Raw genomic sequence first — 17575 nt, forward strand, 5'->3', positions numbered from 1 at the left:
GTGAGAGCATGAGCAGAAGGGAGGAGCAAGGGGAGAGGGAGAGGGAGAAGCAGACTCCCCACTTAGCAGGGAGCCTGATGCAGGACTTGATTCCAGGACTCTGGGATCATGACCTGAGTTGAAGGCAGACACTTAACCCACTGAGCCACCCAGGTACCTGAGTCTACTTGTAATTTTAAATTACTTTTTATTGATAGTCTATCCACACCATTTTCCCATTTATATATTAACACCTTTATATATTAAGGTTATTCCCCAAATACTTTTAGTAAACACTAACTGAACTTACACAGAAATATAGCTAATTACGTATTCTTTTATGATAATTTTTCTGATCAGAAATCCTTCCACATTCAGGTCAGAAAAATATTCAAGTGTATTCTCCTGGTTTTGAATTTTTAATATTGACTTCTTAATCCACCTGAGAATAACTTTTTTAAAAGTAGTAACACTAATAAACTTTGTTTTGTGGATCAGTTTAGGTTCGCAGCAAAATTCAGCAGGAAATACAAACAGTCCCATGTCCACACAGATCCACCACCTTCCCCGTTATCAACATCCAAACCAGAAATCCCATTTGTTACATCACACCACTCTTTGCCCCAAAGACCACAGTTTACCTTATGGTGCAGTCCTGGTGCTGTACACACTATGGGTTTTCACATGTGCGTAAAGACAAGTATACACCATCAAGGCATCGTACACAATAGTTTCCCAGTCCTATGTTCCACGTATTCGTCCCTCCATGCCCCCAAACACTGGCAACCATGGATTTTTTTTTTTTTTTTTTTTTTTTACTGGCTCCATCATTTTGTCTTTTCCAGAAAGTCCTATAGTTGGAATCACATAGGATGTATGCAGCCTCTTCAGATTGGCTTCTTTGACGTGGTAATATGCATTTAAGATTTCTTCCGTGTCTTTTCATGGTGTGATAGCTCATTTCCTTTTAGTGCTGAGTAATGTTCCCTTGTATGGACGTAACATAGTTTATTTACGCATTCACTGACTATAAGACACCTTGGTTGCTCCCATGGTTTGGCAAGTATGAATAAAGTTGCTGTAAAACAACCGTGTGCAGGTTTCCTGTAAGTTTTCAGGTCCTTTGATAAATCACGAGGAGTGAAATGGCTGGATCGCACAGTAACAGAACACCTAGTTCTGTGGGAAACTGGCCTTCCGGAACGGCTGCACCATTCAGCACTCCCCCCAGCAATGACTGACTTCCTATTGCTCTACATTCTCCTCAGCGACTGGTGTTCTCCGTGTTTTTTTGGATTTCAGCCATTCTCACAGACATGTGGTAGTAATCAATGCTGTTTTAATTTGCAATTCTCTAATGACATAGGATTTTGAACATCTTTTCACACACTTACCTTCCACCTGTATATCATCTTTGGTGAGGTGTCAGTTCAAATTTTTTGTTCATTTTTTTAAATCAGGTCCGTTTTCTGAATGCCAAGCTTTAAGAGTTGTCTATTTTGTGCATCAGTCCTTTATCAGATGTCTTTTACAATTTTTCTCCCAGTATGTGACTCCTCCTACCATTCTCTTCACACCATCTTTCATGGAGCAGACGGTTTTCATTTTACTCAGGTCCAGCATATCAACTATTACTTTCAAGGGTTGTGTCTTGGTGTCGTATCCAAAATGTCACTGCCGTACTCAAAGACAGCGAGGTTGTCTCCTGTGTCGTTTTCTAGAAGTTTTACAGTTTTGCATTTTACATTTAGGTCTACGATCCATTTTAACTGTGGCAAAGGGTATAGGTCTGTGTCTAGATTCATTTTTCTGCATGTGGATGCACAGTCGTCCAGCGCCATTTGATGGAGACATTTTATTTGCTCCATTATACTGCCTTTGTTCCTTTATCAAAGATCATTGGCCTTATTTATGTGGGTCTCCTTCCAGGCTGTCCATCTGTCTGTTACTTTACCAATACCACACTGTCTTAATTAACATAGCTTTATAGTAAGTCTTGAAATCTCTTAATTTGTTCTTCTCCTTCAATATTGTATTGGCTATTCTGGATCTCTTGCCCCTCCATATGAATTTTAGAATCACATCGTTGATATTCAAAATATGATTTCCTGGGATTTTTACTGGGATAGTATGGAATCTATAGATCAAATTGGAAAGAACTGATATGTTGACAGTATTGTCTTCCTATCCATGAACAAGGGTTCCCTCTCCATTTATTTCATCAGAATTTTGCTGTTTTCCTCATATGGACCTTAAACATATTTAGTCAGATTTATACTTAAGTATTCCATTTGGGGGTGATAATGTAAATGTAATGTGTTTTCACATTCAAATTGTTCATTGCTGGTACACAGGAAAGTGATAGGCTATAATTTTTTGTCATACAACCTTGCTATAATTATTTGTTTCCGGTCAATTCTTTCAGATTTGTGTAATCATGTTATCTGTAAATGAAGAGAGTTTTATTTCTCTCTTCCAAATCTGTATACTTTTATTTCCTTTTCTTGTCTTATTGCTTTCCCTAGGAGTTCCAGTCCAATGTTGAAAAGGGATGGTAAGAGGAGACATCCTTGCTTTGTTCCCAATCTCAACAGGAAACCCGTGAGTTTCTCATGATGAAGTATGATGATGTTAGTACAGAGTTTTTGTAGGTGGACTTTATCAAGTTGAGGAAATTCCTCTCTATTCCTGGTTTGCTGGTTTTTATTATGAATGGGTGCTGGGTTTTGTCAAATGATTTTTTGGGGCATCTGTTAATCACGTGATTTTTCTTTAGCCTGTTGATATGATGGATTACATTGATTCCCAGATATGGAAGCAACCATGCATACCTGAGATAAACCCCATTTAGTCACCGGGGATACTACTTTTTATACAATGTTATATTCAATTTGCTAATATTTTGTTGGAGAGTTTTACATTTATGTTCATGAGAGATACTGGCCTTTAGCCTCTTTCCTGGTAATGTGTTTGCCTGGTTTGGGTAATGGGTAAAGCTGGTCTCATTGAAGGAGTTAGGAAGTACTCCTGCTTCAACCTTCTAAAAGATTGTGGAGAAAATCCATAAATTCTCCCATAAATGTTTGGGAGGATTCTCCAGTGAACCCATCTGGGCCTGGTGCTGTTTTTGAAGTTTATTAATTACTGATTCAATTTATTTTACATAGCCCTACACAGACTATTTCTTCTTGCAGATGTTTTGCCAGATTATGCCTTTCAAGGAATTGATCCATTTCATCTCAGTTATCAAGTCTGTGGGCACAGAGTTGTTTATAGCATTCCTTTATTATCCATCAGTAGTGATAGCTCCTCTTCCCCCCCTCCTTTTGCTCCTATTTCACTTCTAATATTAGTTATTTCTGCTTTTAAGTTAGCTTGTCAAGGGGCGCCTGGGTGGCACAGCGGTTGGGTGTCTGCCTTCGGCTCAGGGCGTGATCCCGGCATTATGGGATCGAGCCCCACATCAGGCTCCTCTGCTGTGAGCCTGCTTCTTCCTCTCCCACTCCCCCTGCTTGTGTTCCCTCTCTCACTGGCTGTCTCTATCTCTGTCAAATAAATAAATAAAATCTTTTAAAAATAAAAAAAAAAATAAGTTAGCTTGTCAAGAGACTTACTGGTTTTATTAATCTTTTCAAATAACTAGCTTTTTACTTCATTTTACCACTGATTTCCTACTTATTTTTTTTTTATTTTAATAATGATTTTTTATTATATTATGTTAGTCACCATACAGTACATCCCCGGTTTTCGATGCAAGGCTCGATGATTCATTAGTTGTGTATAACACCCAGTGCACCATGCAATATGTGCCCTCCTTACTACCCATCACCGGTCTATCCCATTCCCCCACCCCCCTCCCCTCTGTAGCCCTCAGTTTGTTTCTCATAGTCCATAGTCTCTCATGAGAGACTATGATTTCCTACTTATAATTTCACTTCTCTGCTCTTTCTTTTCTTGTTTACTTTGGATTTAATTCTTTCTTGTGTCCTAAGGTGGAAGCTTAGAATACTGATTTTAGATCTTTCTTCTGTTCTAATATCTACATTTCCATGTAAGAACTGCTTTTGCTGTATTCTACAAATTTTTATATTTTCATTCTCATTTAATTCAAATTTTTAAAAATTTTTTTCAAGATTTCTTTTCTGCCTGTGTGTTGTTTAATGTCCAAGTATTTTGACATATCAAACTTTTTTATTTTGATTCCGTTGTGCTCTAACAGACATTGTATGATTTCTAATCTCTTCAAAATTTATTAAGTTGTATTTTATGGCTGAGAATATGAGTGTTGTATGTGAGCTTGAGAAGAACATATATTCTGTTGGTGTAGGATGAAGTAGTCTATAGATGTTGAGGATACCCAGTTAATATTGCTGCTGAGCTCAACTGTGTACTGACCGTCTGCCTACTGCAGCTGTCTATTTCTGAGACTGTAATAGTGCATTCATCTATTGCCCCTTGCAGTCTGTTTTTGCCTGAAATACATTGACATTCCTTTGTTAGGCACGTGCACATTAAGAATTGTTATATCCTGAGTATTGATCCCTTTGTCAATACTCCCCTTTATACCTAATAACATTCCTTGTTTTGAAGTCTGCTCCATCTGAAAATATAGCTACACCTACTTTCTTTTGGTTAGTGTCAGCATGGTATATCTTTCTCTATCCCACCTAACCTATTTGTGTCTTCATATTTAAAATGGGTTTCTTGGGCGCCTGGGTGGCACAGCGGTTAAGCGTCTGCCTTCAGCTCAGGGCGTGATCCCGGCGTTCTGGGATCGAGCCCCACATCAGGCTCCTCTGCTGTGAGCCTGCTTCTTCCTCTCCCACTCCCCCTGCTTGTGTTCCCTCTCTCACTGGCTGTCTGTCTCTGTCAAATAAATAAATAAAATCTTAAAATAAATAAATAAATAAAATAAAATAAAATAAAATGGGTTTCTTGTAGACAACATAAAGTTGGGTCTTCTTTTGTTAATTCTGACAATCTCATCTTTTAATTGTTGCGTTTAGACCATGTTAAGGTCATCACTTGATATAGTTGAATTAATGTCCATATTTGTTACTGTTTTCTATGCCTTTGTCCCTTGTACCTATTTTTGACTTCCACCCATATTCTTTTTTGTTATTTTAATTGAGTACATGTATCCATTTTATGTCAGCACACTTTTTTGGTGTTACATTTTTTCGTGGCTGCCCTAGAGACTGCAATATACATGTACAACTAACCCATGTTTATTTTTAAATAACAGTGTACAGATTCACAGGTAGAAGGACCTGAAAACAAAACACTCCTAATACCTCTCTTCTGTTCCTTTTATCGTTGGTGTCATTCCTTTCACTGATGCATGAGCATACATGAGTATTTCAACACATATAAGCACATAAAAGCAAATACATTGTTACTATTGTGAACAAACTTATCTTTTAGCTCAATTAAGAATAACAAGTTTATTTTACCTTCACTTAATATCCAATGATCTTCTTTTATGTATATCTAAGTTTCTGGCATGTACCATTTTCCTTCTAAAGAACTTTTCTGGCAACAAATTTGGTCAATGTTGGTCTCAGAAGTATTTCTCCTTTGCTATTGAAAAATAGTTTTGCAAAATACACAACTCTAATTTGGTGGGGATTCCCCCTCACTCCTTTAAATATTTCATTCCATTCTCTTCTTGCTTGCATGATTTCTGAAACGAAATCTGATGTATTTCTTATTTTTGCTCCTCTATAATGCTGTTTTCCTCTGGTTTCTTTAGGATTATTTTTTTAATCTTTGACTTTCTGAAATTTGGAATGATATACCTAAGCTGCAGTTTTGAGGGCACCTATCTACTCGATATTCTCTGACATTTTTTTTAACATTTTATTTATTTATATGACAGAGAGAGACAGTCAGCGAGAGTGGGAACACAAGCAGGGGGAGTGGGAGAGGAAGAAGCAGGCTTCCAGCAGAGTAGGGAGCCCGATGCAGGGCTCGATCCCAGGACTCTGGGATCATACCCTGAGCTGAAGGCAGACACCTAACGACTGAGCCACCCAGGCACCCCTATTCTCTGACGTTCTTGATCTCTTTTGGTGTTGGACATTACTTTCAGAAAATCTGCAGTCATTACTGCTTCAAATACTGCTTCTGTTCTCTCTTTCTTCGCCCGTGGATATTTCCATTAGGTGTATGTTACACCTTTTGTAGCTGTCCCACTGGCCTTGGATGGTTTGTTGTTGGTTTTTTTTCCGTCTTTCTTCTCTTTGCTTTTCAGTTTTGGGAAGTTTTATTGTCATATCCTCAAACTCAAGGATTCCTCCCTCAGCCATGACCAGTCTACTAATGATCCCAGGAAAAGCATTCTGTATTTCCATTACAATGTGTTTGCACTCTAACATTTTTTTGGTTTTTAAATTTTTCATCTCTGTTTACAGTATTCATCTAATCTTGCATGTTGTGTAGTTTTTCATTCAAGTTCTTGGCATTTTAATCTGTTTTTTAGGACACCTGGGTGATTCAGTCAGTGAAGCATTTGCCTTCGGCTCAGGGTGTGATCTCAGGGCCCTGGGATCAAGCACCATGTCGGGCTCCCTGCTCAGTGGGGACCCTGTTCTCCCTCTACCTTTGCCCCTCTCCCTGTTCATTCTTAAGCTCTAAAATTATAAAAACTTCCTGTTCTGATAATTCCAACATTCCTGCCATGCTGACCCAGGTTCAGACGCTTGTTCAGTCTCTTCTGTGTTTGTTTTGCCTTTGAATAGGTCTTTTCTTTTCCTTGGAAAGGTGGACATGAAGTAAGTAGCAGGAAGTGCATAAGATGGCATTTGGTAACACAGTGTGAGGTGTGGGGGAGGGAATGCTTTCCAGAGTCCCAGGGTTAGTCTCGGTGTTTTGGTGAGCCTGTGTGCCTGCACCGAACTTCCCAAGTACTTCTCGGCTCTATCTACCCCATGAGGTGGGACAGGATCCCTAGAGCGCGCTGGGGTTGGGGATTTCCCTTCGCTATGTCAGTTAGGCTCTGGTCAAAGTTTCCCTGGCAGGCAGGCCTTGGTAAGGAGAACAGAATGCTCTGGCGTATTTTTAAATGGTTCTTTTTTTCCCTCGCCCTCAACGGAATGGCAAGGGCACTTTTCTCCAATATTCCCTGGGAGGGCCAGATAGAGTTTCTGGGTAAAGCAGTAAGAGCTCCTTGCTCCTCTGGTAAATCTTACCAAAGTGTGGGGGACCCCTAGCACTGGGTCCCCCTAGATTTTCAACTTCGATTTGTCCACCCTGAGCCCGCAGCCATTCAGTTACACTCAGGTTTCCTCAGCCGGCACCGTTCCTGCACATGTTCCTGCGGGAGGGTGCCTGCTCCAGTAGTTCTGTTTTTCTGTCTCTCCAACTTTTGTCCTGTGGCCTCACTGCCTTCACAAATCCCAGTACATTTGTTGGTTTTTTAGTTCTGCTTTGTACTTGTTATTAGGACGGAGTGGCAAATTCCAAGCACCTTACATGCCCAAATGGAAACTGTGGGGTTACTTTCTGAACAGAAGATGAAAATATAGAAGGTTACCCCAGAGAGGTGCTCAATTGTACAAGCACGATTTACTGAAAGATTTCTTTCTTCTCTAGTGAAATGTGATACACTTCTAATCATCCATTAAGTTCTAATCTATATTAGCATTAGTTTCTTTGATGTGTTTGGTCTTTTGTTAATATCTCACAAAAGATATTTATTTCCTATAACTTGTGTTATTATTAGTTATAATCAGGTTAAAGTTACAATTAGGTTGTATTCAGTTTTTATTATAATAAGCTACATATATAAAGTCTACAATCACAGTTAATGCCACGTTGCTACTGATTGCTATATAATTATTTTATATGCATTACCCAGCATGTTTGTTAAAGGCAGGCCGTATTTCAAACTCTATGCCCTAACACTCGTACCACGAAGCGTACAATAAGCACTTACTGACTGAACACATTCCTGAATAAGGCCTGAGATTAAAAAATAAAAATAAAAGGAGGAATAAAGGTAGGCTGGTCTATGATACTAACTGGTTGGCTACTAAGTCTCGAGACTAAAGAGCAACGATATTCCCCTAAACCTTCAGAACAATCGGCTGCTGTCCAATTTCCACCTGTAGCAAGTACAGAAACACAGAGAACTCGCGAAACAGCACTTCTGCTAGGAAACCTACCTTGTTTATTTAAAGCAAATTACACTAGTTTAACAACAGAAAACAACAGCACGTAAATACTGATCAAGATTCCTGATAACAAGCGTGTTTCAATTTTTTTATTAGCTATATTAGTCAAGCAAGAGCTCTCCAGACTTCTGGATTTGACAAAATACTCGTTCAAAAAACAAAATGTGCATGGGGATATAAGGTTTAACCCTTTAACACTTTTATTGAGATATAATTCAGTTTCATCACTACAAATGTACAATTCAGTGGTTTCTGATGTAGAATATTAATTTTTTGAAGAATAGTGTAGTAACGTAAAACTTGCCATTGTAACCATTCTTAAGTGTAGAGTTCAGTGGCATTACCACCTGCTGATGGACACCTGGGTGGCTTCTTGTAGATGCTGTGACTAACTGCAATAAACACAAGACATCCACCCAGGTCTCGCCTTGCATCCTGTGGGCAGACAGCCAGAGTGGGGCTGCTGGCTTATACAGTAATTCCACATTCGACATTCCACATTCGACCTTCTCAGAAACCACCCAGCTGTATCCCACACTGGCTCTACCACCTCAGAGCACACGAGGAGCACGTGGAAGTTCCAGTTTCTCCATGTCCCAGCCAACACTTGCTACCTTCTGCTTGTCTGAGCTTTTCTGTAGCCATCTTACTAGATGTGATGTTGTATTTCACTGTGGTTCTGATCTGCATTTCCCTAATGACACTGAGCATCTTTTCACGTTTATTGGTTATTTATCTTCTTTGGGGAAATGTCTATTGGAGTCCTCTGCTCATTTTTAATGGTGTTTTTTTCTTGGTGAGTTGTAGTTCTTTACATATTCTAAATAACCCCTTAGTCTATATGTTTTACAAATCTTTTCTCCATTTTGTAAATTCTTTCCACTTTGATAATGTCCAGTGATTGTGATGCACAAAAGTTTTTAGTTTTGGCACCTGAGTGGCTCAGTCCACTGGGCATCTGGCCTTGGCTGGGGTCTTGGGATAGAGTCCCGAGTTGGGCTCCCTGCTCAGCAAGGACCCTGCTTCTCCCTCTCCCTCTGCCACTTCGCTCTGCTCGAGCTCTCCCTAAGTAAAGAAATCTCTTAAAGTTTTCAGTTTTGATAAAATATAATAGATACATTTTTTTTCTTTAATCGCTCCTGCTTTTGGTGTCATACCTAAGAATCCAAAGCAATACTGAAGGTCATAAAGATTAATCCTTTTTTTCCCCCCCTCAGAGTCTTATAGTTTTAATTCTTCTGTTTAGGTCATTGATCCATTTTGAAATTTTGTCTACGGTATGAGGAAGGAGTCCAAACTCATTTTTTTACATGTGTAAATCCAGTCATCCCAGCACCCTCTTTCGAAGAGACTATGCTTTCCCAATTGAATGGGCTTGGCATCATGGTCAAAAATCAACTGGCCAAACTGTGGAAAACAGCACACAGGTTCCTCAAAAAGTTAAAAACATATCTACCCTGCAATCCAGCAACTGCACTGCTAGGTATTTACCCAAAAATACAAAAACACTAATTCAAAGGGATACATGCACCCTGATGTTCATAGCAGTGTTATTTACAACAGCCAAACTATGGAAGCAGCCCAAGTGTCCACCAACTGACAAACGGATAAAGATGATGTGGTGTATGTACAATGGAGTATTACTCAGCCATAAAAAAGAGATGCTGCCATCTGCAATCACATGGATGGAACTTGAGTGTGTTATGCGAAGCAAAATAAGTCAGTCAGAGAAAGACAAATACCAAATACTATGATTTCACTCCTATGTGGAACTGAAGGAATGAAAGAGCAAACGAAAAAAAGAGAGAAACCAAGTAACAGACTCTTAACTACAGAGAACAAACTGATGGCTATCAGAGGCGAGGTGGGTGGGGGATGAGGGAAAACAGATAATGGGGATGAAGAATCACACCTGTGATGAGCACCAGGTGATGTGTGGAAGTGCTGAATCACTACATTGTACACCTGAAACTGATACAACAGTGTATGTTAACTATGCTAGAATTAAAATTAAAAAAGCAACAGGCCAAAGAGGCATGGACTTCAGAATTCTAAATTCCCTATGGCTATCCTTACATCAGTACCGCTGTTCTGATTACTGTAGCTTTGAAGCAAGTTTTGAAACAGGGAAGTGTGTGTCTTCCACTTTGCTCTTTTTCAAGACTATTTTGGCTCTCCAGCGCCCTCTCAAATTCCACATGCATTTCCAGATCAGCTTTTTCAGTTCCGGGAGGGGTGGGGGGGCACTGGAATTTTCATGGGGATTCTCCTGAACTCTATACTGCTCTGGTAAGTATCGTCTTTCCATTCATGAACCCAGGATGGCTTTCCATTTATTCTGGTCTTCTTTAATTTCCTTCTGCAATATTATATAATTTATGGCGCACAAGTCTTTTACACAAGTTTACTCCCAGGTATGTTGTTCTTTTACGTGCTAATGTGAATTGTTTCCTGAATTGCCTTTTCTGATTGTTCACTGCTGGTGGTATTGAAACACAACTGATTACAGCTTTGCCAAACTGGTTCATTAGTTCTGATGACTTTCTTGTGGATCCCTTTTGAATTTCTAAATACCTGATCATGTGATCTTCAAATATAGTTTTATTGCTCCTTTTCCAATTTGGATGCCTTTTCTTTTTGTTGTCTAATTGCTCCAGCCAGAACTTCCAGTACTATGTTAAGTAGCAGTAATGAAAGTGGACATCTCTGTCTTGCTCCTGATCTCAGGAGGAAGGCTTTCAGTCTTTCACCACTGTCTACAGTATCAGCTTGGGCTTTCATAAATGCCCTTTACCATATTGAGGAAGGTCCGAGCAGCGCTAGATTTTTGACAGTTTTTAACTTGAAAGGATTTTGTCAAATGCCTTTCTGCATCAGTTGATACAATCATGTTTTTCTCCTTCATTCTACTAATGGGATACATCACACTGATGGATTTTATGTTGAGCCTTGCTTTTCTACTATAATTTTCACCTGGCCATTGTGTCCATTTGTGTCCCCCCAAAATTCATGTGCTTAAACCTAATGCCCAAGGTGATGGTATTAGGAGGTGTGTCCTTTAGGGAATGATTAGCTCATGAGGGTGGAGCCTTCATGAGTGGGATGAGTGGTCTTACAAAAGTGGGCCCAGAGGTACCCCCCCACCCCTTCCCCATGTAAGACAGGAGGTCAAAAGTCCAACTTGTTGGAAGGCTCTTCCCCAACCATGCTGGCACCCAGAATGGATGTCCAGCCTCCAGAACGGTGAGAAATAATCACCTGTTCTTTATAAACCACCTAGTCTGTGGGATTTTGTCACACCAGCCCAAACAGACCAAGACGCTGGTTTTAACATTTCATAAAATAAAACATATTTTAATCACAATAAAATAGACATCAGAAATACACTGTGATGTAAGAAAAGTGAAAAATGATAGTTTTTTATGAATCTGTATTTATTCCCTTTAAAGGACTTATCTTTGACTTTTATCAGTCTCTGAATGCGTGTTTGCCATGAACCATCAGAGATAGTATTTACCCTAAAATTATAAAAATGATGAACTACAGCCATGTTTTTGTTAACAATATTTGAAAGTTAGGAAAAAGAAAGCTGTGAAAAATTGAGATACATGAATTTCTTACTAATTTACGCCTGTCCCTTACAAAAAAAAAAAATAAATGTAACTACACTTTGAATAAAATTGAGCTGTGTACAACTAGTCAGGTATACATATTCACTGTTAGAAATCTAGAATAAAAATTACTAAACAGAACATAATAGCAAAGCACCTGCCCATGAGAACCTGAAAACCTGAACTGAAAAAACCTGTCTGAAAGGCATCAAAGAACAAGCACACACTGAAATCTTACAGAATTTAAGATCAAGGAAAACAAAATACCAAGAGGTAAGTCACATTTCTTCTCTATAGGCTCCTGGCAATTCTATATGAACAGCTCAGAACACAAGCAAATCTTTCAACAGGTACAAGGCCTAGTTTGGGAGGAGGGGAATATTGTAATCCCACAAACTAAGTTTGGACACCAAAGGGCTGCATCCTAGGAGTAAGAAAACTACAAAGAATTCAACCTTCACATATAAAATAATTACCTAGCAAAAAATGAAAGTAGCTGATTAACTATAAAACTACCTACCATTTTTCTTAGACTTCAAATCATCTCAACTGCTGATAAGATTAATGTAATCTAGGACTACCGGGGTGGCGGGGGGGCTGGCTGTCTATCAGAAGCAAATATAAATCCTCTCTGGATAACATCATCGTGAATTTCACTTCATTCCTCTAATTTTTCATTACAGTATCTGGAACACCTGTAAAAATAACCAAATCCACAAAGAATAAGACAGTATCACCAAAAGGCAAGAAAAGCCAAACAAAAACAATAGAAACAAACTGCAGGAAGAGGTCTAGATGGTCCATTATGAGACACAGCCTTTAAAGTAACAATGCTTGATATGTTCAAGAAATTAAAAGATTCATAACTTCAGCAAAGAACATGAAATGAAAAGAAGCTAGATGGAAAGGATAGATTTGAAAAGATACTATAACTAAAGCACTCCATGAATAGTTTACCATCAGATTTGATACAGATGAAGAGAGACTTTCTGAACTGGAGGGTTACTTTCAAAAGGAAGTATCCACAGAACGCACGGATAAGCAAGAGCACGAGGCATACATGGACATGATAAGGTCTAACACATTTCACTGCAGTTCTAAGAAGAGAAAGAGGAAGACAGAAGAGGAACCAACGTTCAAAGAAATAGTGGCTAATTTTCAACAACTAACAAAGACATTTAGCCTCAGAATCAAGAGTCATTCCCAGAAAACAAAACCAAGTGAGCAAACAACTACACCTAGTCATTTCACAGTAAAATTGCTTGAAGCCAAAGATAAGGGAAGAGTTAAAGTCCCCAGGGGAAAAGCCATACTACCTTCAAATGAGCAGTACCACAACTTCAAGTGGACTTGTCAAAACAATGGACGTCACAAGATGATGAAATAATGTCTAAAAAGTTCTCAAGATAGCTGCCAATCAAAAATTCTATGCCTGCAAAAATGAAAGGTGACAACAGTTTATATAAAGCAAGACTTCATCACAGCAGTCCCATAATACAGATAATACAGACACTGGAGATATTCCTCGGGCATAAGAAGAATCCCAGATAAAAACGGATGCAGAGCAATGAGAAAGGAACAGATGTAGGGAAATCTAAGTAAATGTTGAGTGTACAAAACAACAATGTCTTCCAGATTTAGAATACATACAGAATTTAAATATTTAAGTTCCTTGAATTATCTGGGAAAAATAACTTATACTAGACCTTGATATATCAAAGACAGAAGTTACTGCCTCTACGGTAATTAATAAAAGGACAGTTAGTAAAAGAACACATAAATACCAAGTTATTAGGTGCGGAAAAAAGAATACAAAATGCTTTATTAACACCATCCCCAACAACAACAAACAAGAGAGAAAAAAGAGCAAGATGGATAAAAAACATATTATGATGCCAGATTAAAACCCAAACACATCAGTAATTACATTAGATCTAAACAGACTACTTCAATAAGAGACGGCAATTTTGAGCCTGGATTTTAGACAAAAACTCAGCTATGTGCTGCTCTCAAAAAAACAAATCTTAAATATAACGACATGAAAAGTTTGTAAAGAAAAGAGTAAAAAGAAAAAAAAAGTACTATGCAGAAATATTATCAAAAAGAAAGCTGGGGGGCACCTGGGTGGCTCAGTCTGTTAAGCATCTGCCTTGAGCTTAGGTCATGATCTCAGAGTCCTGGGATTGAGCCCCTGCATCAGGTCCCTGCTCAGCGACGAGCCTGCTTCTCCCTCTGCCTGACGCTCCCTCTGCTTGTGCTCTCAAATAAATAAATAAAATCTTCAAAAAAAAAAAAAAAAAAAGAGCAAGCTAGGAAGACTGTAATAACTAAGTATTACTAAGGAAAAACAGGGTCATTTCATTATAATAAAAAAATTCAACTTAATATTCTAAGGTTTATGTACTTAACATGTCAAAACATATAAAGCAAAACAATTGACAAAACAAAGAAAAACAGACAAATCCAATCACAACAGATTCTAACATCTCTCTCACAACTGATAAAAAACGACTAAATACGTAGATTTTCAACGTTTGACAAGCCTGACCTCATCTACATAAGCGTCTTCAGTCAACAAGTGCAGTGTTTACCAAACGGATCACTTACGACGGAGAGCAAGTCTCAACAAATTTCAAAGGACTGAAATTATATAGCTTGCTCTCTGCCCACAGCAGAACTGAAGAAGAAATCAGTAACAAAAGATAATACAGAAATTCCTGTTTTGGGAAGCTAAACAACATACTTCTAAATAACGTATAAGTCACTGAAAAAAGTCACAATAAAAATCAAGAACTGTAACAGGGGTGCCTGGGGGGCTCAGTTGGTGAAGTGTCTGCCCTCAGCTCAGGTCATGATCCCAGGGCCCTGGAATGGAGCCTCACGTCCAGCTCTCTGCTCAGCGGGAAGCCTGCGTCTCCCTCTGCCTGCCACTCCCCCTGCTTCTGTTTCTTCTCTGGTTGTATGTCTCTCTAATAAATAAATGAAGTCTTTAAAAAAAGAAAAAGAAAAAGAAAAAGAAATGTAACAAAGGGAATGAAATTATAATGAAAGGAATGAAATAGTAATCATCAAAAATTTTAAGATGTACTTGAAACTTATACCTTAACTGCATATATAAGGGGAGGCACTAAATAATGTAAACATCCATCTCGAGAAAAATCTAAAATAAAAAATTAAACCAAATAAATGGAAGGAAATTACACACATACACACACCACACACAGAACGGAAATCAATGAATTACACAACAAATACACAAAAGAGAGATTCAATAAAAGGAAAAGCTGATTCTCTGAAAAAACAAGATTGATAACCCCTGGTTAAACTACCAAATGACTACTAAAACAGACACGAGAAGAAACAGAAAACCTGAATAAGTCTTCACCTATTAAAAAAGGTTAGACTGATGATTGAAATTTTTCCCACAAACTCCAGAGCCACATAGCTTCACCTACAGTCTACCAAATCTTTCAAGAAGAGAAACACCAACCTTACAGAAACTTCCTGAGAACAGAAAAAGAGGAAATACGTCACAAGTTGTTACGTAACATCAACATAAGCCTAATATCAAAACCTGAAAGGGACATTGAGAGGAAGTTAGAGGCCTTTGTCGTTCATATTCATGAATGCAAAAATCCTAATATTAGCAAATCAAATCCAGAAATACATAAAATACAATACAGTGTGACCCAAGTTTGTTACAATCTTTGCAATTCACCCATTAACAGAGTAAAGGAAAATAATAAAATCAGCTCAATAATGCAGAAAAGCTCTGAATAAAATTCTTCATCCTTTCATAACAATCAAAGCAAAATAGAAATAGAACAGAAACTCCTTAATCTGAAAAAGGGTATCTACATAAAACCACAGCAGAAAAACCACTCAATGAAATGATGGAAGTTTTGGCTCTGCAAGTGAGAATGAGTGAAGACACCCATCCTTACCACTTGTACTCAACACTGTGCTGGAAGACCTAGTCAGAGCAGTAAGGCCAGAAATAAAAGATATGCAGACTGGAAAAGAATAATTACAACTGTCATTCAGACAGGACACACATCTACCTATGGAGAAATCCAAAAAATCTACAGATGAATTACTAAATTAATAAATGTCTTCAATATCAGGAGATCAGAGAGGAAATGGGGCTTACGCACATCTCCTGTCTCTAACCCTCAGAACTGTTGCTGAACTCAGCCCGAAACCCAGGCATCTGTCGCCTGCTGGAATGGACACAAACGAGGGGCACCTGGGTGGCACAGTTGAGGGCAGGACTCTGGTTTTGGCTCAGGTCACGATCTCGGGGTTCTGAGATCAAGGCCTACAATGGGCTCCACACTTGGTGGGGAGTCTGCCTGAGAGTCCGTCTCTCTCCCTCTGCTTCTCTCCCTGCGTGCATGCACCCTCTCACTCTAAGTAAATCTTTAAAAAAAAGAGAGAGAGAGAGAGAGAGACAGAGACAGAGAGAGAGAGAGATTGTACATAAACGCACTTCCTGCTCAGCAGTAGCCCTCGCAACCAATCAGGTACAGATGAGTGTAACTGCAGCCACACCAGCACCAACCACATTTCGTTCAAAACAACTTTTATAAATTCCCTCTTTCCCCTTTAAAACTCTAACCTCCTTTATCTCTCTGGAGCACACTACTGATTTTAGTCAACTCTGGGTCTCCCGGACGGCAATCCCTAAGAGTCCAAATAAATGTACACATTTTAATTTGCAGGTTGCAGTTTTGTCTTTTATTGGTCAACCTTAGTAACAATGAGTAAATGAAAAAAATTAAGATGTTACTTACAGGGACGCCTGGGTGGCACAGTCAGTTAAGTGTCCGACCATTGGTTTTGGCTCAGGTCGTGTGATCTCAGGGTCATGAGATCAAGCCCCACATCAGGCTCCATGTTCAGTAGAGTCTGCTTAAGACTCTCTCCCTCTGCCCCTCTCCCCCAAAATAAATAAATAAATGTTTTAAAAATATATTATTTACAGGGGCGCTTGGGTGGCTCAGTCGTTAAGCGTCTGCCTTCGGCTCAGGGCGTGATCCCGGCGTTATGGGATCAAGCCCCGCATCAGGTTCCTCCGCTGGGAGCCTGCTTCTTCCTCTCCCACTCCCCCTGCTTGTGTTCCCTCTCTCTTTGGCTGTCTCTCTGTCAAATAAATAAATAAAATCTTTAAAAAAATTAAAAAAATTAAAAATAATAAAAATATATTATTAACAATATCACCCAAAAAAGTCAGATCTAGGAACAAATTTAACAAAAGATACGCAAGATCTCTATCCAGAAAGCCACAAAACATTGAGAAAAAGTAAAACTGACTTAAGTAATGGAAAAATACCTCATATTCACAGATTAGAAGATAATTATAAAAATGTTCTTTCACAAACGGATCTAAAATTCACTGCAAATCCAATAAATATTCTAGTAGAATTTTGTGTGTAAATTAACAAAAAGGTTCTGAAATATATATGGAAATGTAAATGGTCAAGAATGGCCAGTAACATAAACAAATAAATAATAAGGCCATAATGAATAAAATAAAATTGGGAGATCTGATACCATATATCAAAATTTATAGTAAAGCTACAGCAATTAAGACTGTCAGATAAGGACACAAAGGGTCATAAATTCATGGAAAGTAAGAGAGAACCCAAGAACAGACTCGTGTCCATGGACACTAGACTTAGGTGAAAAAGAAGGCATCAAAGAGCAGTGGATTTAAGGTAAGGCTTTCCAGAACAGGAGACAATTAGATACCCATACGGGGAAAAGAAAACCAGATAACCAGCACAACACACACCAAACCTAATTCCCAAT

General features: G+C 38.7%; 1 protein-coding gene across 20 annotated transcripts in view; it reads right to left on the minus strand.

Moving 5' to 3' along the window:
- The window catches only part of ZMYND11 (zinc finger MYND-type containing 11), a 121976-nt gene that overhangs the window by 82186 nt on the left and 22215 nt on the right, over positions 1-17575 (minus strand). The window contains exon 1 of one of the 20 annotated variants that reach the window (XM_057304661.1): positions 16747-16882. The exons of the other annotated variants lie outside the window; for them this stretch is intronic. The gene's annotated coding sequence lies outside the window, so the exon portion shown is untranslated. Of the gene's footprint in view, positions 1-16746; positions 16883-17575 lie in introns of those variants that run through there. 20 annotated transcript variants of the gene reach the window in all.

This window comes from Ursus arctos, unplaced genomic scaffold (genome assembly GCF_023065955.2).
Source record: "Ursus arctos isolate Adak ecotype North America unplaced genomic scaffold, UrsArc2.0 scaffold_30, whole genome shotgun sequence".
Lineage (NCBI taxonomy): Eukaryota > Metazoa > Chordata > Mammalia > Carnivora > Ursidae > Ursus > Ursus arctos.